General features: G+C 34.2%; 1 pseudogene; it reads left to right on the top strand.

The window, feature by feature from the left end:
• The first annotated feature begins 6050 nt into the window (after positions 1 to 6050).
• Positions 6051 to 25151, top strand: part of LOC149771169 (dynein axonemal heavy chain 2-like) — a 29168-nt pseudogene continuing 10067 nt past the window's right edge.

Below are 25151 nucleotides of genomic sequence, written 5' to 3' on the forward strand. Positions count from 1 at the left end.
TTTTAACAAAAATTCCAATACATTGCAAGATTTCTCCTTCCAACCTATTGTTAAAGCTGATTCTGAAATGGAACGTCTACTAAAGAAAACCTGTTGGATTCACCGTCTTAATACGGTATAGCCAAAAGGTCTAAATTCAAAAACACTATATGACATTTAGTATTTTTTCTGAATTATGTCCTCTGTTTACAATTAGATATGATTATTTCATATTATTTTACTTTACAGAAAATCTTAATTGGTAAAAGTATAATCTAATGACATAAAAATAAGTTTACTAATTCTTTAAAAATGAAATTGAATTTGTAATTAATTTTCAATATAATATGATTAATTATTTACAAAATACTTGATAGTAAACGTTATGCACACCATATTTTTATTACATAAATTGAGTTCTGATAACCTTTTTAACAGTTGTGAAGATTATATTGGTATATATGTTCTATATATTTATCTTTATAATGTTTTTACTTTTTTAATTGTTATTTTATTTTTGTTATTTTTTATATTCATTTGTTTTCTATGCCTCTAATAAGCGTGCATTATACATAATACAAATATTACTAAAACTGTTTATCTCTATTTATTAATAAATTTGATATATATTCACCAGACATTATGTAGTGGGGATAAAAAAAAATTAAAAAAAATGTTTTCAAAAGCTTATATTTTAAAACAAATGACGTTTCAGCAAAAGGTCTGTTTACCCTCTCTGCTGCCTGATGTAAGACTTGCTATCTTGCTTTGCCAATTTAATAGTGAAATATTTTCGAAGCAGCTCATTCACTTTTGTGGAAAATCAAATGAGTTAACGTTGTTTTATTAAGATACAATAGATAGTCATCAGCAGCCATATTTGTGGTATGCTGGCCATTTTTCCGTTGAGTTTATATGGTGCTGGAAATTTAAATAAGTTCATTAAATCTCACGATCCTTTTCCCCATAATAATACATTTATAAAAAGAACGCAAATCAGGCTTTCTGTTATTATCTTTATTTGTAAGCTGATTTTCCTTCAGTGTACCTTGTTAAAATTGATGTTTTTTGGTGGTCATCTAAAAGAGAAACTGCCAGGCTATCCATCATCCATGTAATATGGGTAGAATATCGTCTGCTAGTATATTGACAAAAGTCGGGTCTTTGTTTGTTTTTTTTTTGTTTTTTTTTTTTTTTTTTTTTTTTTTTTTTAATTTATCGTTATGCCACTTATTGAATTATATTCTGATAGAACTTAATCAAATTGTACAGGCCTAATAAACATTGAAATTCTGGTCCTGACAAATGCATGCTTTAACTCAAAATAGTATCGTACGTCTTCATTCTGCGAATTTTATGGACCTCGTATTCATTATAATAATAAACTATTTTTAATGATTAGAATATAAAACATATACTGTATTCAATTGTTTATCTTTCTTATATAATATTTCACATAATCCTATATAAGCCAGAATTTTCGTGGAGCAATGTGGATCGACCATCCTTCGATTCGAATATGACATCCTATTAGCATGTGTCTTGCATGAAATCTCACAAATCCTCCTTGGAAACGTGAATTCAGATGGATTGTCAAAATAAACATACAGTTGCAAATAACAGGCACTTGATTATGTGGAAATTAATGCGTATACTCACTATATAGTGAGTGTACACATTAGTTTCCACAGAATCAAGTGCCTGTGTTTCAAATGCCTGAAGTGGTGCAAAACTATATGTGGAAAAGTTCTTTTTGCAGCTAAATGTATCAGAAAACAGCATAAAGCACAATGTCATGAAACACTTTGGACGATTAAGGTAGGGTAGATGTATGTTACTCACATTTTTTTTTACAAAACCTAACTCGACGCTAGGATTAAACTTGCAGGTCAGTGCGCGCTTAATGGCTTTCATCGCACAAGGACTTGGAATATAACGATGGGGTATTTGTGGTGAAATTTAGGATTGGAGAAATCGATTTATGCCATAACGAGACTGACTTGTGTATCAAGTTCGGACATTTTACATTGCATAATAATTTATTGCACAGCCACACCCCCACCCCAACTTTACTCGATAGCCAGTTGTGCTAGCTATGGTATTCTTACACCATCCCATTTGTTTGCAGTCCCTACCGATTTTATAAACAGAGAGCATCGAGGATATAAAATAAAATAACAACATTCATTTCATTCATTGATTTGTAAGTTCTAACTTAATTGTCGCCAGTTGGTCCCAAACAGTGTCAAAACGTAATTTCGTTAGCAACACGATCGCCATCTTTGCTTAGACCAGTCTATGTTTTCAAACAATACATATGATATAGTTCACTGTATTGGAAAATCTCAATAATTCCATAAATTTTGGATTTACATCTCTTTGAAGACATTTATACAAGATTTCCTCATATTTGTTTTTTTCAATTTGTTTTAGAAATATTAAAACTAGACATTGTTAATGTTGGAAGCAGACGACACATTTGTTTACTAAAAGAGACTATTCTATTAACCAGAAATGGACAGCAGCAGTCTGATTGGTTGGTTACATCTGGACTAGCTTTCATTTGCATTGAAATGCCAATAATTTGATAGAATTAGGGACCCTGTGGCAGCAATCATGTTAGAAATGATTAATACAAAGTGAATGAAAATGACTACGTTTTGTTCATTTTTTTATATTGTTGATGCTTTTCATTTTTAAAATTGGTTGGGAGGTACAAACAAGCTGGAATGTATGTGAATACTATATAAATAAATAGAGGAGCGTCCCACCAACTTAACATTCTCTCTCCTCTATTTTCAGTGACATTGTACTCACATCCCTTGAAAACTTACATGCTTTTCTTCAACAGTATTTTACTATTTACAAACTCCCATGTGGCCTTGAGTGGCCTATTGGCCTATGGCACTCACCGTTACGGATCATTGCTATCTCACCTATGTCTGCATAAATCTGAGTCTTGGGTTAGGCCAACATGGGCATATGAGAAAGCTTGCCAGTAATTTCTAGTGGGTCGGTGGTTCTTTCCGGGTTTTTCCAGGTTTTTCTTTTACCATTTATACTGGCCACCATGTACAGCCTATCTTGTTCTGAAAGATGGCGTTAAACCCTACAACAAGAAAATCCCACAGGATTGGTCACTAGCAAATACTGTTCCAACAAATGTAAGCAGGCAGTGACCATAAATGACTCTCCATTTGTCATTCATTTGGGTCTCTTGTAAAAATGTTTGTTGAGCCATTATGAAGCACTTAAATAATGTGTATATCATATCTGCTAAATAGTATGCCTTCCAGAAATTGCACAGTTGCAAAACACAACTTTGTTGTGTTCTTGATTATAGGGATCAACACTTAGATACAGGTAACCAAATAAATATGTTATACTCAACTTTGAAATAGCTTTTGACACTGTATCACATGAAATGTTTAAGAGTAAATTATCTTATTATAAAACTGTAGGCAGTATTACAAGCTGTATTACATCTTTGTTGAACATTTTGAGTATAATGAATGGTGGTAAATTGTGGGTCCTGAGTACATAAAGGAACAGTACTTGGATTTGTGCTTTTTTCCTTTGCACATCAATGATATCATGATTGAAATTGCTTCAGAAGCTCACATCAGTTGTAAATGAACGCATGGTATACATCAATCCAGACCTGGCAGGACATTACCAAGATACTACAAAATGATATTTACTTTGGACATTGGACATGCAGATGCGATGTGTGATTACAACACATTCTTAACAGTTTAAAGCATAATGCAGAAGAAAAAAAAAACAGGTTCTATCAGGACAGAACGGGAGATTTCCAGAATTTACATTTTTTTTTATATTACAATAACCACTTAATCTGATCGAGTAAGTCCTTCAACCCATTATGCCATGGAGGTTTTTGTCGTTTTCGCCTGAATTTCGAGTAGGAAACACATTTTGAAAGCTATTTCTGAATACATCTTAATACATCAACTTTCAGGTGATCTTCCAATAACATAATGCCTAGTTGTGTTAGAAACATCGTCTGGCTCGCAGATGAGCAGAAGGGTAAAAGTTGGAGTTCTTTATTATTTGTGTTCATTGCAGAGCTACATCTGTCTACCTTTCTATAATACCACCCACTTGAGTGTATCATACGTGACACGGACGCTACAGAGCTCAGCAGTAGGCTACTACCTCCAGCCAAGTAAACTCATCACCAGGGGTTAATGTGTTAAACTGTTGACATTCATGCTCTTCTTATATATACCACAAGCATTTCTTTGATGATTACTGAATTATATAGATTGAAGTCCTCATCAATGTGGATTGTAACACTTAGGAGATGATGTACTGTTACTGGATCCAGGTTTCCTCTGGAGACATACTGAATGTTCCTCGGAATAGAAATGTCCATGTTTGTTGTACTATTATGAAGCACTTAAATAATGTTTATGCATTGGAATGTAGCAATGTAATTACATCTCTACTGTTTTCACCAAGACGTTTAAATCATTACGAGCCAGTGGATACATTCAGTTTGCTGACTACCTGCTAGAACTGTTCAAGTTTGGAACTATCTGGGTTTAATTGCAATATTGTTTTAATGTCCGTAACATTCTTAATCTGAGATACGAACATATACCATCACACTCTTTAAGCCTGATTTGCAGATACCATTGTTGTTATAATTGTCATCGCAATCGCTGTTCTTTAATAATGACAATGAAATCTGGAAAATGATTATCACTTGCTATAAACAAAGACAAAGACTCCATTCATCGTAGGCATTCCAAAATAAAAGTGCAGTTAGTGACATGTTCTTTACTTTGATTTATATTCATGTTTACAATGGGTCAATTTCATCATGTTCAGTGGAGTGTATATCATCTTTTGTGATGAGGTCATTCATATTAGTGTCAAATGCACATTTTGGGTAAAACTTGTGATCGCTGGTCACATTCTCCAGATAGTCACCTACAATATATTTGTTTGGCTGTAAAGTTGGACAAATATATCTCCACTTACCTGACTTTATCCACATTTGATTATGTGAACATGGACTTTCAGTGATAGCATATTTGTTGTCACTGTTAATGTTAATGTTTTATGAGTTCCTAATGCTGCATGACATCTGATGCTGTTGTTGCTGGTGTAAGGGTTTAATGTCATTTTTCAGCGCACGATAGGCTGTACATGGCGGCCAGTATTAGTGGTGGAGGAAGAAACCGGGAAAACCCCTGAAAGAACCACCGACCCTCGAGAAGCTACTGGCAAGCTTTCTCACATACCTACATTAACCAGATATGAGACTCGAGCCCACGCAGATAGAGGTGAGATGGCAGTGATCCGTAACAGAGAGCGCTTTATGTGACAACACATCATGGTCCATGTTCTTTGCAGTTGAACTCAACCTGTGAGTATATTGTGTGTGGTGAATAATTCTTTAAACCAGTAAAAGGTTGAGATTATATTAAATTGGCATATTTTTTTAAAATGTGTAAGTGTTCATGGTGTGACTGCATTATATATGGTATATCTTTATAATGAAGGTACATTATGACAATGAAAGTTGTACATTGTTTTTCCTTTAACTTACTACAATATGGTCTTCAATTTAGTTAAATATTAACAATTTCTGGATGTAACTAATTTGAATAATTTTAGACCTTAATCAACATTTTGTTGCACTATTTGAAAGTATTGAGTTTATAGTCATAATCTTTTTTGGCACAATTACATTGTATAAGTGGAAAGAAAGTTTGAGAGACCTCTAATATGTTTACATGTAAATAGAATTTTGCACCAATTTTAAATAATTTCACAGGTCGCCTTTTCATTGTTTCCTTTATAATTTACATGTTTGATTTTATTTGGGGATGCAATGGAAATGTATGTTCAATACAAATTACAAATCTAATTTAGTTTCCTTAAACACGGGTGATCAGATATTTATGAAATTACAGAAAAGTTTTGTTTTGTCAGTCCAGATAAATGACGGTTTATATGTATAATTAAATTTATAATTTGATGTAGATACATTTCCTGACATTTTACAGAACTAGGATTAAGAAGTTTTGATGACCCAAAATATGTCACAGAAGGGTTCAAGGTCAGGAACCCCGAAAGGAGAATCAACCAATGGATCAAAAACAGGAACGCCACTAAGTTCCAAAACTGGAACACCAAAGGCATCAAAAAGTAAACCGCCACTTCCTGTTGAGGTTGATGATGGTGCAGCAAATGGAATTTCAGATCAGCAGGTCTTAGGAACAGGTTTGTTTCCTATCAAAATAAATGTGCACACCTATCCCGATTACAAATTAATGGAATATTAGTGACCTGCTTTCCTATGCTTTAACTGTACAGATGGATGGATGGATGAGTATGGATGATTCAGTGGATGGATGGATGGATTTATTGTGTGTGTGTGTGTGTGTGTGTGTGTGTGTGTGTGTACAGTGTGTTCCCACTATAGCATGCTCCGTTAAAACAAAAATGTATATATATCTCGGTTGTGGCATGGCTTCCTAAATTGCAGATACATGTACTTTTCTTATGCACGAAAACAAAATCTTTTTTAAAAGTATGAAATGTAACATGTAAAAAGTTTCTTATTATTTTTGGGGCATAGATCATATATGAATTCTAATATAACATGATCATGGTGTGGCTCCTGCAATTTCATACGTATTTTTCTTGTACTTGATAAAAAAGGTTTTTCTTAAAAGTACAAAAAATACCTTATTGTTTATTCAGGGATCACGCTGGGCTCCGCCACTGTCGCAGATTGCAATTTATATTCCTTATTGGTGACAAAATATACCATCTGGCAACCTTTCCCCAACAGTATTGACTCTTTAACCTGTATATACAACTTTCGGTTTGGATTGAAGAAATTCAGAGACATCATGAAAGGAAGCCACACACCTGATATGAAATGCACTGGAATTTATATATTGTTAGATAAAACAAACTTTTTGTTAATATTGACAAACCATTTTAACGATGCATTGTTATAACATAATCTGCTTACTCTGACATCTGGCCAGAGTACTGCATGCTGTGGGATCTCAGCATTTTTATTTTTATTTTTAACATTTCTGGTAGCAGAGATCAATTGGACAAGGCATTCTCTCATAATATATTTTTAGGATGAAATATTTATGGATTATCTGCTGCTCACCAGTAACTAATTTATTTATTTTGACTGAACTCTGTGCGTGGATGGAAAATAAAATTCCTCATCTCTTCACTCATTGAATAACATCCTTCAGAGTACTGGCATTTTCTTTGTAATTCCTGTCAGACCAGAACACGTGTATTCGTTGTCTGTTAGCCTTTTTTAAAATTTCTGATGAATGTGTGGAAGGCAGCATAATTCTGCCACTAGAGACAAATCCACAAAAAATGAATCTCTACTTGTTGGTATATCGGTGTTACTGGGACTAGCTACAACCAACCAACTTTTGAAGGCAGGAAAAGTAACTGCTACAATTGACCGAACAACGGGTAATTTCTTTTGTTTTTACAATGTGCCAAGAAATAAATAGTGTTGCTGAAATTTCAAAGAAAACTGATCACCTTTGAAGCGCTAGTAGTTCTTTATAAATGCTAGGCAGATGAAAACATAATCAGTCTCATTCAATGGTCCACAATTATTTTAAGGCAGAAAAATTAATGGCTACAATTAACAGAACAATGGCTATTTTTTTGTTTTTAAAATGTGCCAAGAAATAAATAGTTTTGCTGAAATTTCAAAGAAAACTGATCACCTTTGAAGCGCTAGTAGTTCTGTATAAATACTAAGCAAATGAAAACATAATCAGTCTCATTCAATGGTCCACAATTTTTTTAAGGCAGTAAAAATAATGGCTACAATTGACAGAACAATGGCTAATTTCTTTTGTTTTTAAAATGTGCCAAGAAATAAAAAGTTTTGCTGAAATTGCAAAGAAAACTGATCATCTTTGAAGCGCTAGTAGTTCTGTATAAATACTAAGCAAATGAAAACATAATCAGTTTCATTCAATGGTCTACAATTATTTGATGTTGCCGCTGCAAAAAGAAACAGACTTCTGTTTGGTCCTCTAAAACTGTCCTTTAGTGGTAATTGCAATCACACATACACCTTTATCAAAGAAAGCCTACAATCTTCAATAAAAACAAATACCCTTTCATCAGAGGAAGTCAGCACCAAACTTAAATAAAAGCGAAGTGATTGGAACACATTTATTGTGCCATAAAAATTTCATAGAGAAAAAATTATGCTTACGGTCGCTACCAACGGTGGCATAAAATGCAAAATTAAGTTTACAGTCTTTTCAAATCATTGATATATGGCTGTCAGCTTCATGAAAAAAGAAATATATTGCTAAGACATTTGTTAAACTTTTTTAATTTCGAGTTTTCATTCCTTATCATCCCCATGTGAAGCCAGGCAAAATAATACTGTCTTCAGCTGACCAAAATCTAGACCAGTTTAAGTACATGTACCTACATTATGCAAAACGCTTTTGTCATTTGTTACTTGCGACAATTGTAGTGAATTGTTAATTGACAATCACATATTGATTTAAAAAAAGACTACCATTTTTTTTATAAAAATACACGTCATTTGTGTTTTCTAGTGGGGTTAAGTCATACATGAGGTTTATAACATGCGATTTATATTAAAATTCATGGATTTGTTATATGTAAGTATAGTACTTAACAAAATATGAATTGTACTGCACAAAGGTAAGTTGTCAATATGCAGGTAATTTTCAGACTAGATCTTTATCTCATTGTAGTGCCAAACAAATTGTACTTTAGTTATCTTTAAAACTGGAAATAAAATCAGTAATCATTTCTTTATGATTGTCAATAGGGATTTGATTACATAAGTCCCTATTTCTATGACCATCATAAGTTCAAATCTGAGACGCCAGCAAGAAAAAGACTTGTAATAATTTTGGTGGAAATAACGAAATAACACCAACACTTTGCTCAAGAAAGTGGGCAGGGCCCTGGTATAATCACAGCTGCCTGTCTGTCCTTCTGTCAACAAATTATTTCCCACAAGAGAATTTTGCTTGATTTTAACAAAGTTTTGTTTGCTGTTTTATATTGATAACCCTCATAAAAGAGTTCAGTTTCAAGCCTTCTGTATCTTCATTTGATGGAGTTGTGACTGGTTATCTGCTATCCACTCATTTAGGAAGGTTACTTTTACCAAGGACAGATGGATTTCAGTAATATTTGGCCTGCATTTATATATCGAAAGAACTGTATAGTGATGAGATTGTGATTTACTTTAGTTTACAGAATTCCATGACATGATGTACAGGAGTTAAATCCCTTGATTTGAATCAAATTTTGCATACAATTCTGTACTGTTGAGGCCTTACGTGATTTAATTTTAGTTTTCCACAAGATTATTTAGTGGCACTTTGGCCTTTGCTTTACCATCTTCCTAACTTTGGTTTTTGCAGGATAATTGTACAAAGGAGATATGGATTTTAACCAAATGTTATCAGTAGACCTTGATTTTGTTTTTCTTTCTAACATTACATGACATATTTTAAAGGAGTTAAGGCCTCAGTACTTCTGATGTTTCTATTGCATTGTCTCAACAAGGATTATTGGATGCATTAGTAAAAGTTGTCATATAGCTTTATGCTGATGAGATTTCAAATACTTTTAAATTAGATTATTCCACACTGACCAAGCTATGACCCCTGATTTCTTCTCGAAAAAGCAGTAGTGTCCATGGCATTTATGGAATATTGTATTTCAGTCAAATTTATCATGCACCATTATATTGATGAGTTGGAACCAGACAGTTCACATTCAAATTTTAAATTATTAAAACTTGCAGCTATTTCTAATTATGATTTATCAATACAATTTCCTCTGCATAAGGTCAGATAGAGCAAATTATTGTAAACAGGGCCCTTTTTAATTCATCCATTGCTTATAGCTCTAGCTTGTGATGTATACACAGGCAATGGTACAGGAGTGGATGGGGCTACAGATCTTGCTCCAACTGCCAATGGAACAGGGGATACAACTGAAAGGGAAAAAGAAGAACCAGAGGAACAAGGACCAAAGGAACCTGAAATGACTGTGGTAAGAGATTTCATCTCACACCGATGAATGGCCTGACATAGTTATCACGTTTATGATGACGATTAATTGAGTGTCAGCAATATTTTAGAGCCGTATAAAGGTTTTTGAGAGTCCTGTTTTCTATACTAATTGCTGTATTCAGCAAAAACATTAAAGTAAAAGATTACAACATGTCAAAAGTTTGTTCCCTGACATGCTCTGATTCCTCAATCACCCAGTACACTATCCTTTATGATAGATTTTAGCCTCCAAGTGACTTGAGACATGCACAAATGATACATAAATGTTATGAAAACATTATTTATTTCATACCGTGATTATTGTGTTAAATATTAGTTAAATATGTGTTACTCTATTTTCTGTTTGTTTTCAGATGGTAAAGTATAATGTTTGCTGTCTGAAAAACTTAAAAATATTTCATTCGCTATCTGAAAACAAACAAATGAAAACAAAATCTAAGCCCATTCAGCCAGACAAATCCACACATATGATATCAGACTAAAAAGTGAAATAATCATCATTTTACATGTTTGTGATGAAAGAAAAACAGACAATATTAGCCTACTTTTGTCTAATTTTGCAGTCCACAAGAAAATGCAGGCATATTAGAAAACACAACTTAACATATGAAAAGTAAAGAATCTACAATGTTCTAATCTCCTACCATCATCTGCTGTCAATGACAGTTTGAATAAATATAACTTGAATTGGTCCCAGAGTTTGTCATTGATTAAAAAGGAAAACAGATATGATAAGATAAATAGTGCATGTAGCTTTAAGATAGTTGAAGAAATCAGCCAGTGAATTTTGGTAGCAGGTGGGAGAGTAAAATGTCATATTACCAGCGTAACCATTGAACCAATTCCAGCTTGTACAACCCTTGGGTCACAACGTGAATATCACTAAATCCAAATATAATTATATTCATATACTTTTAAATTTGTTACGTTTATACAAAGCACTACAAATAAAGATCAGTTTTGTACCAGGCTTGTTTTATTTATATGTTATGATGGGAGGATACAGGTATCATTGTGTCTGTTTATTGCTCTGTTTTTAGCCTGTTTGTAAGTCTGTCCAGTCTGCGTAGGTTCGAGTCTCGGATTTGGCCAATATAGGTATGTGAAAAAGATTGTCATTAGCTTCTCGAGGGTCGGTGGTTCTTTCCTGGCTTTTCCCGGGTTCTTCCTCCACCATTAATACTGGCCGCCATGTAAAGCCTATCGTGTGCTGAAAAATGGCGTTAAACCCTACAACAACAACAACAACAATGTCTGTCCATGAACAGTTACTTTCAAAAGCATAGTTCTCAGACCATTCTAGGTATCTCTATAAAACTTGGTATACTTATTTGACTAGTGGTCCAAATGTGCCATTTCTTGTTCACAAATCAATTTCATTATTTCTTATTTTATTTGCTTGTTTTTCTATCCATTGATGCATCCATTGCCTATAGCTATATTTATGAGCATAACTCTCAAACCATTTTAGGTATAGCTATGAAATTTCGGACTGATAGTCCTCTTTGCTATTAACAGCTCTCTAGGGTCATCATATTTATGTTTTGGTCCATTTTCTATTCATCCATCCATCCATTTATCTTCATTCTCCGTTCCATGGCAAATCTTCGAAATAATTTAAAATATCTCAGTGACACAGTGAACAAATTCGACGTTTTAGTCTAGTAGTCAAGATGTGCCTTTTGGTATTCATAAAGTCAGTATTTATTATCATGTTTAAAATTTTTATCCATTTGTCTGTACATCCATTCTTCCATCAGTCATGCTCTAATTTCCAGAATATTACTCCAAAACTATTCAAGATATCTCAATGATCTTTTGTAGACATATTAAACAAGTTATCAGATGTGCCTGGTGTTATTCACAGTTCTTAATTTTTCACACTTTAATTTCCTTGTCAAAACTCCAAAACCTCTTTGAAATTTGGTACAAATATTAGACTAATATCATGTATAGGCCTTTTTGTTTTCAACAGTGGCTGTTGAAAGAAAAGATGGCATATTCAGGATATTGAACTCAAAACTCCTGACAAAATTTTGCAAAATCTCCTGATCTGGCCTAATCCGATGATTGTGTTCTATAACAGGCTTTTGCATTACTCATAATGGATATGTTTAACAAAATCATAAAAATGAAGACTTTGATTTTAGCAGGGTTTTTTCTTGTCATAATTGCTGGCATATCTTTTTAGTGTTCTTTTACAATTTGTTCTTTACAATTTAGTAAACAAACAGTATTCATTGTAGCAATGTCAGCACCAAAATGAATAGTGAGGCATGGTTCTGCCAATTATCGGCAGTTGACTCTTAACTTGTTGACGAGAATTGTAATGACAAACAAGCCATTCCTTCACTTCATGGAAAAACCTTCTTTCTGTCTTGTCCTATCATTTCTGAACTTCAGTACTGTTGCACCATAAAACATAAATACATAAATCAGATTATTTTAAAACAATATTGGGAATAATTATTTTGGAACAATAAGTATCTGAAAGCAAAGAGACAATACAGTATTCACCAAATGACAGCTGAACTTGTTTTGTCACTTTATTTAATACAAATGGGTTTAGCATGGCATTACAGTTACTCAGCTGTAGGACAGGTCACATTGAACATGTATGTGCATTTGCTCTTTTTAAATTAAATACAACATTTCTTTAACGAAAGTCTATTCAATCCAGATTATTGAATGCTCTGCACTTTAACTGTCACCTAGAAACTTTCAGATGAAAATTATCTATCGCTGTGAACTGTTACAATGGTGTCCATGTACTAAACTTGGGTCAAAATAGGAGCTCATCAAGTGGAATCGTCACAATCCTTGAATTTGTTTATTAATTTGCGTAACTTTTATGGTGACATCACAGCATGCAACATTCAATCCAGATTGTACTGGATCACACCCTTAGGTTCAATTCATCCAAAAATGTCTATGTACTTTAACATTGATTTTGCCTTATGCACCTCTCTGAGCATCTAAATAATGACCTTCCAAAGGAATATGGATGTATACGAATCTAAATGAAATGAATACTTGCCTCTTAAATGTAGAATCAAATTCTAAATATTGACACCCATTACTGAAACAGTCATTGTTGAATTCCTGTATGATTCATGACTTGTACTGTAGGCCTATTTATTCAGTAAAACAGCTTAATGCATTCTCATCATCATTTTCCCAATGTCGAAACTTGAAATATGTCATTAGCTAAAGTAGATAATGCATTCCAATCTGCAGTTACCAACCCTATTCAGCCACTTTTCGCTTTTTGTCTACTTTTATCAAAGTCTTAGTTACAATGATTTGTTTTGATGCCTTTTGAAGAAGGATTTAATATTTTGGACTTTGTATAATACTGAACTAAATTTGGGGTTTGTAAACTTAAAAAATATATAAAGACCAAATGTTTTAGTCTGTTTTGTTAATTGTTTAATAAGATAGTAAACCTTCTTAGTATTATCTTTCTATTCTTCAAAATTAGAAATTTTCTTGTCAACGTTGGGTAAAGTACCTTAATTTTTGGATTGATTTTTGATGTAAAACCTGTAAATCCATAAACTTGCAAAATAATTTAGGACATCGCACCTCCCCAACCTGAATTCATCAGTTCATACGGAACTGTTTTTGATATTTCAGCTTGAGATGATCAGGATGAGAGTGATGGTGGAGAATTTCAAGGAAGAACAATGGAAGGACATGCATGATGATGCCATCAGAAGATTTCTTGGAGATTCAGGAAGTAGATTGATAATGGCTTACAGTGACCCATATCGTGGATTTGTAATTGAACATTCCATTCCTCCCTTTATAGTTGACCAGTTAACTTTCTTCATCCGTGATGAGCAAGTGAAGGAAATTACTACTGAGAACTTTTTGAAAGCTGTCCATTATGGCACAGTGAAGGGGATGCACATTGAGAGTTTGTTGAGAGTTATGTCAGGGATTTTTGCTCCCATTTTCTTTGAAAACACCTCTTGGCCAGATAGTATCCTTACAAATACAATCCATTTGATTATTTATATTTGACAACACTATATAAAGAAGTGAAATGCGCTTAAAAAGTGTATTTCACTCTGTTATATGCTATATCTTGTATCCACTCATATCTTTTTTTGCTGTGACGTGAGAGTACTGCACCAATTTGAAACTGAGTTTAGTTCCGGACATATGTGGCCATGTTTATGGCATTCAACTTAAAACAGAGTTCAGTTTCAGATATAATTGTGGCAATATTTATGGATGTCAGCGTCAAATATTTTTTTGTTTTGGGTGATAAAGAATGTCGTACACCCCAAAATAAGACATATAAATAAATCATTGTAGTGGTGCACACATTTCAGAGTTGGCATTTAGTTACTGGAATCCAACTCTTTACATCATTACTAACACCTTAAATCATGCAAATTGTTTTTTTGTACAACCAGTTTCATAGAAATTAAGAATTGTTCACTGTCGAAACCCTCTAAATCAGTAGTATACCAATTGTTTTCAGTATTATAGAGTGCTCTACCCTTATATCCATGAGCTACAACCCTTTCTTTTCCTTCATTCTCTGACTTCCCTATAACAAATTATATTGTCCTGAGACATTTCTCTAAGCAGAATGTAACTTGTAAAGCCTCTGCTGAAGAAACCAACACTAGACCATAACGATTTAAAGAACTACGGCCCAGTTCATAATCTCCCATTCATATAAAAATCTTAGAAAAGGTTGTTTACCCCAGCGTGTATCTCATCTAAATTCAAACAGTCTTTTTAGCAATGTACAATCTGCATATCGCCTTGCCACAGTACTGAAACTACTCTTCTAAAAGTAGTTAATGACATTCTCTCAGCGTTGGATAGCGAACATATTACAGTCATCACCCTCCTTGATTTGTCTGTAGCATTTGACACAATAGACCATGATATATTACTTCACCGTCTCCAGCACGTATTTGGCATTCGTGATACAGCCTTACTGTGGTTCAAGTCCTACTTGGTCAACAGGACACAAATTGTATCTGCAAATGGAATATATTCCAGCCCAGTTGATCTATGTTGTGGTGTTCCACAGGGGTCTGTTCTTGCACCTATTCTCTTCATTCTGTACACTCAGTCGCTAGCAAGTGTCATAGATCATCATCCAGTGTCTCACCAATTGTATGCTGATGACACCCAAAAATACAAATCTAGCCACCCAACTGAAGTTGATGCTACCATCCAAGGTGTAGAGAGGTGTATTTCTGATGTGAACTCATGGATGTCATGTAACATGTTGCAGGTGAATGATGCTAAAACTGAGGCCATTCTGATCACAACACAAAGACTTTCTCATTCACATCCTTTACCTCAAACAATAAATATCAGCAAAACCAACATTTAATTCATACAATCAATATGAAACCTCGGTGTTACTCTGGACAGTACTGCTCTCACATTGCACCAACATATCATGAACATATGCAAGGCTGCATATCTTGATCTGAGACGCATCAGCTCAATTCGCAAATATCTTTCAGTTGATGCCACTAAAACACTTGTATGTTCTTTAGCATTCTCAAGACTGGACTATTGTAACTCAATTCTGTCTGGTTCATCTCAATATCTGCTCCAGAAACTTCAAAAAGTTAAAAACACAGCTGCTCGGATCCTACTTAGAGTACCATGATCAGAGCACACCTCCCCGCTGCTCTGTACCTTACACTGACTATCCATTTGATCCAGAATCAAACACAAAATGTGTTCTCTGTGCAACGTGTCACTGTCGGACTCTAGTCCGACATACCTCTCTGACGTCACCTATGTTTAACTACCAGCAATATACTTATGCTCCTCTTCTGATACTCATTATTCCCGCTATGAATACAAGGTCATATGGACAGCGTTCTTTTGCATACCAGGGCTCATCAATGTAGAATGAAGTGCCCACTGAACTTAGACACAAAGACACAGTGATCACATTCAAGAGGGCTCTCAAAACTCACTTATTTCGACTGCAAGAACAAACATAAAGACCTAATAATGTTTCCTACCTTAAATATTCTCAGCATGTTTTTTTGGCAAATATTTCTAATTTCCTGGTGTTTGTTTTTGGAATCATTTCATTATATCTTTTTTATCTTATAGGTGTTGTCTAATGTTGTAAAGCGCTTAGAGCTTCTGAAGATTAGGCGTTATACAAAGTCCTCATTATTATTATTATTATTATTATTATTATTATTATTATTATTATTATTATTATTATTATACATCTTTGGTTTTATCCTGCTGGGGATATGGGAGCTAAGTAACTTTACAAACGCAAACTGAAATAGCTAAACCAGTCTGGGCTGGGCAGATATGGATTATTTCACCAGTGAATAATGAGTCTCATGCTCTACCATCTGAGCTATGGCGTTTGCCTCTATGTAAAGATTTAATGCTTTACAAATTCAGGATCAATTTGGACTGGTGCCAATGTATCTTCTACTCATTCAAATTTTACTCATTTTACTAAAATAGTTGATCTAATGGTTGTGCTGTTTTGCAGTTCCATTATGAACTCTGTGATAGCAACTACATAGTCAAACAAATGATCTAAAATGTTCAGTAGGTTTTGGTCAGCAGGTTTTGGTGTGGGGAATTCTTAGACAACTTTAACATACTGTTGATCTACATTAACCCGATCATTCCAAACTTTGTGATCTGATTACATGTATATCATTTCAGGTAGTGTGAAACGACATTTGAAGGTTTGAGATCAAGATTGGCATCACATAATCTTTGAAATACATCAATCATCAAATGACGAAGTAAAAGTTAAATGTCATCTATGTATACGATGGCAAATTTCCAGTTTAAGTCTAGCTATCATACACTTAATCCAGGAATGCGTGAAAGCATAAATTATATCTGTTTAAAATATGATAAACTGCAGCAGACCCTTTATGGTCTTTGCTTTATATGTATCACCTGTCTCTATCTCATATTCATGTATAGCTCCGAAATCTTTGTTAAAAACAATATTACCCAAAAATGATAGGAACGTCTTTTTTTCTTTCCTCAGTGAGATAAGAGCTTGTCAGATCTATTCCTAACTACAGGGCAATTTCATTAAACTATTTATCACCTGTTATTTGTTAAGCTTTGATGACAGTAGGGTCATGATGTGAATTATTGGACTGTACATCTCATATATCTTCTCTATCTATTGTCAGGTGAGAACTTCAACCTGATTATGGTTTGGATGATTATGTGAACTTGTGGGATGTATGGTGTGATTAAATGTCCTTCCAGTTTCAATTTGTGCCCCATGATATTTAATTTTCTTGTTAAATTTTAAATTCGTCCCAAAACCCATCCCTGCCTAGTTACTGTATCATCCAATTCTAACTTCAACTCAATTATAGCATTTGTGGGTTGTAAAGAGATGCATTTAACTTCAGGTCCAGCTAATTGTTTTATTTTGTCTCCTTTCCTGAAGTAGGCTTTCACATATAAAACCACCATGAAGTTCTAAAACCGGCAATTCACAACCATTAGTGGTATTTTTTACATTAGGACTTCAGTTCCAAATTTTATGAAATCTCATAGACTGTTGATGACTTTAAATTGGTAAACCAGGTTAAGGTGAACTACAACAGTAGTGAGAGTAACCAGCCCAACTACATTTTAGGAGAGACTCCCCATCGGTTCCCTTCTGGATACTTAAACCTAATTTCTGTACAGAAATGCCTTGTACGAAACTATTCTTTCTTATTGTTTTTACATTAGCCGTGAGAAATTATTTTTCTACTCCAACATTTATAACATAATTCATTTTTGTGCTGTATAAACACTCAGTATGAGGGTCCTTTTAATAAACATTTGGCTCGATTTTGTTAAATTATGCACTTTAAAAAAAAAAATTATCCTTGAACAGATTTTCAGGTATTAAGAATGATTTCTCTGCACAATTGCACAGATTTCTGGCCAACTTGACAGACACACGGTGGAAGCTAGAAGGAAAGACAGTCCTGTACATTCCAACAGAGGGAATGAAAGTTCCCGCTGAGGAATCTGCCAAGGATAAAGATTTGGTTCAGAGGTTGGAAAATAAGTTTTATTCTTTAATCAATTCAGGTGGTTATTTTCCAGTCAGTTCTGTTTTTCTATATATTAAGTATATGTAACAAGTTAAGTCCTCAAGCTTTTGGGAAACATTCAGTAGTTTAAGATTCTTATAAGCCAGGTCAATATAGTTAATTCAAAATTTTGCTGACAACAAATAATTTATACACTTATATTTTTATGGAAAATAACCATTATATACAAATTTTATTAGACATACACACTTTGAGAATTCTGCAAGATCTAAGTGCACCACATCATTTGAACATGCAGATGGCTGGCATTGCTTATTGAACTCCATGTAAAATCTGTGAGGAAGGATATAGACAGTATGCAGTTTGCATTACTATAAAAAAAAACATTGAACAAACATGTAAACCATGTAACAAGTTATCTTTATTTAACTAGCTAGAACATCAGAACATCATGGTAAAAAAGTGAGAGAAAAAAAAAAACACTTTAAATGATTACAAAAATCGTAAGTACTTCTAGAGTAATAGTTAATGAGATGGAAACCAGTCCATGCATTTAATTCATTATAGAGTAATAGACAGGGATATCATTCCAGGCCTTTAATTCATAATAGTTTAATAGACAGAGAGACTCGGGACTTTAAACCTTGAATTCTTAATATAATGATATATAGGGAGATGGACATCTGTCCTGGCCTTGAAATCATTATAGAGTAATTGTAACAAGATAACTGGGTTGGATTTCGGATTTGCAACAGAACACTTTTGATGGTGATACAAATACAATGTTTAATGAAGAATGACTTGAATGAGAAAAAAATTATGATTAATATGTGCGTGTATAAGATCTTAATATTGGACAAATTAACATCATCCACATGAAGATAATAATTCATCAAAGGTGAATGAGTCACAGCAATTTCACACGATGAAAAGAATAATGTGTTTACCTCAAATAATCAAAAATATGGTGCTTTACTCATATAGTAAAATGCATTCATTCAAATAATGAAAATGAGGTACTTTACTCAAATTGTAAAATGATGAAAACAAAAGACAGATAAGCAAAATATCTTTAAAATCCCAAAACACTAGGTATTGCAAACCCCCAAATTAGCACATTGCTAAAATATTACATGTATGGACTTACACACTCCATCACCAGCGCACATGGCTACCAGTCACACTTGTTAATCAAGCAGTCAGTATTCCAGGTAGTCACCAACAACCATTCCGTTCCTTGGTAAAGCAAGGAATCAGCGGCCACCAATCAGTCAGTAACTCCCAATCGCCTGCTACTTGATCAGCAACACTGTTCACTCAGCTCTATGGTTGCTTTGGTCAACTTCTTTGGTTAGCTCTACAGCTGGTACCATGTCAACTTCAATCAGCTCTACAACTGGTACCCCTTTGACTCCGATCCCTCTAGAGCTGTGACTCCAATCAGCTGAAAATACATCTAACACCATGTACTATGAATGACACAGGCATATATGATAAAATGTAATTACGTTATATACGGTAAGCTATACAGATTACATTATCAGCACAATAATTAAAAAGCAATGCATGGTTTCAGAAGTCAACCTACCCATGCCCGATAAGAATCCTATGGTACTAAACATTTCTTAAAAATGCAACTTTATATTGCTAATATAAATCTCTTGTTAATTCACAAACAAGAACAGAAAATATTTGCATTATGCTACATAAGCTGCAGATACATAGAAACTATACAAAAATATACGTGGTAGTACAATAGTTGTAACTTATACACAAGAAATTAATAAATAATTAACATACCTCTACAGCTGAAGATGTGCAAGTCCTTATAGTAGACTGCTCACTGACAAGACATTCCATAATGTGTAGATTTAGTCTTACAGCAAGACATTTAAACACAGACGATGCTTTCGTACATCATCTTTGCACTGGAAGTATCCGGTTCTTCGCATCGAAAGCACTTGACACATGCAGTATAGGATGAACTGAACGCACTGTTTCCAAATATTGTACAATATTCATGTACATAAATTACCCTCTGGTATCGTTGTACACAGAAATGAAACCTGAGTACATATATTTAATAAAATAAAAGAATTTATATAATTATGTGACCGTAATAGATAGGGAGAGGGACATCAGTTGTTGTTGTTGTTCTTGGGTTCAATGCCATTTTTCAGCACAATATAGGCTATACATGGCGGCCAATATAGCTGGCGGAGGAAGAACCCTGGTATAAATACCAGGGAAGAACCACCGACCCACCAAAAGCTACTGGCAAGCTTTCCCACGTACCCATGCTAGCCGAACCTTGGACTCAAACCAACGCAGACAGAGGTGAGATGGCAGTTATCCGGAACGGTGAGCACTTTAGACCACTCGGCCACTCGGTGCCCCGGGACAACATTCCATTTATCATAATGCAATAGATAGGTAGAGAGACATCAGATTTTTAATTTTATAGTAGAATAATAAATAGGGAGAGGGAAATCAGTTGAGACTTTGAATTCAAAACAGTACAATAAATAGGGAAAGGGACATCACTCTAGGCCTGGAATTCATAATAGAATAATAGAGAGAATGAGATCGGTCCAGGCCTTGAATTCATTATAGTATAATATATACAGAGGTCTTGCTAGGATTTTAAAACTAGGAGTCCAGGACTTCCATTTTGGTAAATTTAGGAGTAAAACCATCAAAAGTTGCAGTCCCTTCTTTCCTACAGAATCAACACAGATGTGAGTGCATCTATTATTAGATATAGAAGTTTTCCTAATACAATCACTCACTTTAATATACCTTCATTACAACAGTCCAGGATTGAAAATGTATGGTTTATTTATTTTTCTATGTACTTACAGTAATTTTAGGCAATGGTTAAATAGTATCTGCTTTGCTGCATTTTTACGCATTTTCAGAAATACGTGTAAAGTCAGAAAACAACTTAGAACTTAAAGTGTATCTTGCGAATTCCACAACATAGCATTGCCCCATGCATTTCTAACCTACATAATCTGCATTTTAAAGTTAAATCTTTAATGAAATAATACCTAGGCTTTGTTTTCAATGATTTGCATATTTTTCTGAATATATTTGCCCAATGATTTACGAAAACAGACAATCTAATAAACTAGTACATCCCAAAATTAGCGAAGTCTGCCATAATTTCCCGTTAGGCCTACTGGTTCACGTACAGTTTCAAACTAATTTTATGACAAAATTGTGCACAAAAGGCAGTTAGTATATATCCAGATTACCAATTCTGATCTTAAGACACACGTTTGAATGTTTTATCATCAAAGGATATCATGCAGGAAATGTATAGTTGCTACCTTACTCGAAAGGGTAAATGGTCAATCAGCTATCAAAACATATGCTTGTGAATGGGCAAGAGTTTGTTTGTCAACGTAATTGTTATCAAAACTAGGCCTAGCTAGTGATGTCTTGATGAATACATTTTGCTACAACACTAACACTAATTGGGCTAAGGAGAGGGTCATTTTAAAAAAGTATGGTCAGTTAATGTACCTCTTAAATAATCACAGGGCGAAGTCATTTTTGCTTTCCTTACATAAGATGGCAAAGTGTACATTTTTAGGCGACTTAGTCATCCACTTCATCTTGTAGCGTGACCCCTGGCCCTCCCATAAAAACTGTTGAAATTAGAAGAACTATTGGTTGCCATTGAGTTTAATTTCTACTTTCTTTATAACACAGACATAGCTCTTGTTTGTCCATCAGAGTGAGACTGAATTTTGTCACTCCAAGTAAGGACTTATTGCAAGCACTAAGCTAGGCATCACACACTTTCTTTCACTTAGCTACTGTCCCATCCGAACTATCAATTCTAGCAGCTTTAGCATTCTTCTGAATCTCATTGTAATCTTCGTAAGTTTGCCATTTAACCCCAAAATACTCTTAATATCTAAATTTACAAATGGCATTTTGTCTAAGTCTCAACATGTCTTGATTCTGAGGTCACGTGCACGGCTTATTCTGCTAAATTCAGAAATGAACACAACAACAAAAGCTAAAGTTGTTTATTGGATGTACTTTTATAAATTACCACATGTACATCTCTGGGTCTTTCTGTCTATGAATTCAATCACTGTAAATATACATACATTTTCCCACCCGGCCATCAGTCAGAGGCTTTGAACTTGCCAAGATATTGCTTCATGTTCTTTTTTATATAGTTGTAAATGACATTGCACATGTCAACTAATTGATCAACGCATTTTCCCACAAAGCAGGTGGCTGTAGCAGGACTGGCAAGACTGTGAATTTTGCCGCACACCTATTGCATGCGTACGGAGGACTCCCACCTCAGTGATTTTCTGCATCCCAGATCTAAAATTGGCATCCAAATGCGTGTAATTAAGCGTTTCGAATACCTCTGAGATAGGGAGAGAGACATCAATCCAGGCCATGAATTCATAATAGTATAATAGATAGGGAGAATGACATCAGTCCAGGCTTTGAATTCATATTAGTATTCTCGATAGGGAAAGGGACATCAGTCCAGGCCATGAATTCATAATAGTATAATACATAGGGAGAGGGACAGCAGTCCAGGCCTTGAAATCATAATATCATAATAGGTCGGTAGATGGACATCAGTCCTTGAATTCATAAGAGAGTAACTGTTGTAGAGAGGGACATCCAGGCCTTGGAGTCATTATAAAGTAATCAATAATGATAGGGACATCACTCCAGGCCTTTGATTCATAATGGAGTAATCAATGAGAAGAGGGACATCAATCCAGGCTTTTAATTCATAATAGAGTAATCAATATGGAAAGGGACATCAGGCCATGAATTCATAATAGAGTAATCATTGAGGGGATGGACAACAGACCTTCAATTCATAACAGAGTAATAATTAGGGAGGGGGACATCCAGGCCTAGGATTGATAGTACAGTAATCAATGATGACAGGGACATCACTCCAGACTTTGGATTCATAAAAGAGTAATCAAAAGGAGAGGGACAGCAAGCCTTGAAGTCATAATAGAGTAATCAATAAGGATAGGGACAGCAGGCCTTGAATTTATTGTAGAGTAATCGATGAGAAGAGGACATCAGACCTTGAATTCATACAAGAGTAATTGATAAGGAGTGGGACATCAGTCCAGGTCTTGAATTAGAAAATATTTCAAGACTAAGAAATGACACTAATATTTGATACAAATATCTTTAAAATTATGGAAGTTCATTTAATTTACATGAAACTGTTTACATCAGAACACTTTGTTCCCATAAAGTCAACATGTGGAGTTTTAAAGCTTTTGTTTTATTAGAACTGTGATTTTTGACCAAAAAATGTCAAGGGGAAAAAAGCTGTCTATATGGAATAATGTGTTTTAATTCCAGGCCCGGTGTTCTCCCTAAAAATCAAAATAGCACCATGGATTAGAAGGATGATGACATCGAGTAAACAGTAAAGAATTGGGAACGAGGGTAATAAGTGACATGTATGACCTTGTTCAGACTGATCCTCAATGAATTCATCAGCTTTGTCAGTCTGATAAAGTTGTCTGTTCTGGTGAAGAAGAAACATTGTATTTAAGTGTTCAATTTATTGCTTGTGATAATTTTTCACCAAATCAGTCATATATCTACAGCAATGAGTCATAATCATTTATTCTGTGTGACAATGGCTGAGTTATTGAATTTAGCGGAAAAGCTGATGTTGTGAATTATCATGTACTTTTTAAGTAAATTCATAAAAGAAATTTACAAATTCCAAATTGTAATCTCATGTTCCGAGAAAACTTGTCTTTTCAGCTGCCATGATTTACTGGGCTAGACAAATCAAAGCGGTTCTCAGTACGCAAGATGCATTTGAGATGCCAGAGAACTCTAGTCCTCTTGACGAGATCGAAATTTGGAAGAATCGCTGTGCAGATTTGTCTGGAATTAGCACTCAGCTTGACAAATCTGGGGTTAAGAAGATGGAACAAATTCTGGACTTGGCCAAGTCATCTTATGTTGCTCCCTTCAAAAAGTTGGCCAGCCAAATTAAGGTAAAGTTTCCAGCTTTGAATGGTTCATAAAACCATGAGACAACTTTGAATTTGATGGGTTGTGTAAAAACACCTTAAATAATGTTTTACGTTTCATTATTAAAAAGTACTTGAATTTGTTGAAAAATTCAAACTCTTTGGATTGATTTAAGAGAATACAAAATTGTAAAACTAAAAAAATATGTGTAACTTTCTGAATTTAAATAATTTAAAGTAGGCAGATTAAATGGCTCAGAATGGTCAGCTCACAAAGTAGCATAATTATGGAGGGTTCCTTTCTGAAAGACAGAATATTCCTTCAGCACTTTCAAAAGTCTTTGAAAATACATAGACAAAATTACTCTCCAGGGCTGTACGAACTATGTACTGGTACAAACTGCAGTCAAAACAAGACAGAAAGAGAAGTAGATTTCTTGAGCAAAAGTTGTGGTGTGTTTTGTTTTGTCCTAGTTTATTTCGAATTATTACTGGCTACAACAGCTAACACCAGATTAAGGCTTGGATTACCACATATTCTTACATGTAGGTCAGGTCCAGTGGCAAACAACATAGACGATTATCTGCAGCTGCATTATACACTGGCAAATAAGGTTCTGTGTTTTTTTTACTAATTACTTCTAACAAACTGCATAGAACCAGACCCATATATATATATATATATATATATATATATATATATATATATATATATATATATATATATATATATATATATATATATATATATATATATATATATATATATATATATATATATCTCGGTTTTATCGTTGTAACTTTTGTGACTGAGGCCCAGTAGCTGCAAAACGTTCAGAGCACAAAAATTGCAATTATGCTCCAATTTTATGAATTTTGAACTTATATTTACTTCATTTGAAATGAAAACTGGACACACACAAATGAAGTGGTTTATTATTTTTAATTTGTATCTCTGTGTATGTGCCAGATTACTGCAATAATAAACAGCTTTATGTATGGTCTCTAATTTTGGT

The sequence above is a fragment of the Sinohyriopsis cumingii genome, unplaced genomic scaffold (genome assembly GCF_028554795.1).
Source record: "Sinohyriopsis cumingii isolate HCF-2022 unplaced genomic scaffold, ASM2855479v2 utg002080l, whole genome shotgun sequence".
Classification (NCBI taxonomy): Eukaryota; Metazoa; Mollusca; class Bivalvia; order Unionida; family Unionidae; genus Sinohyriopsis; species Sinohyriopsis cumingii.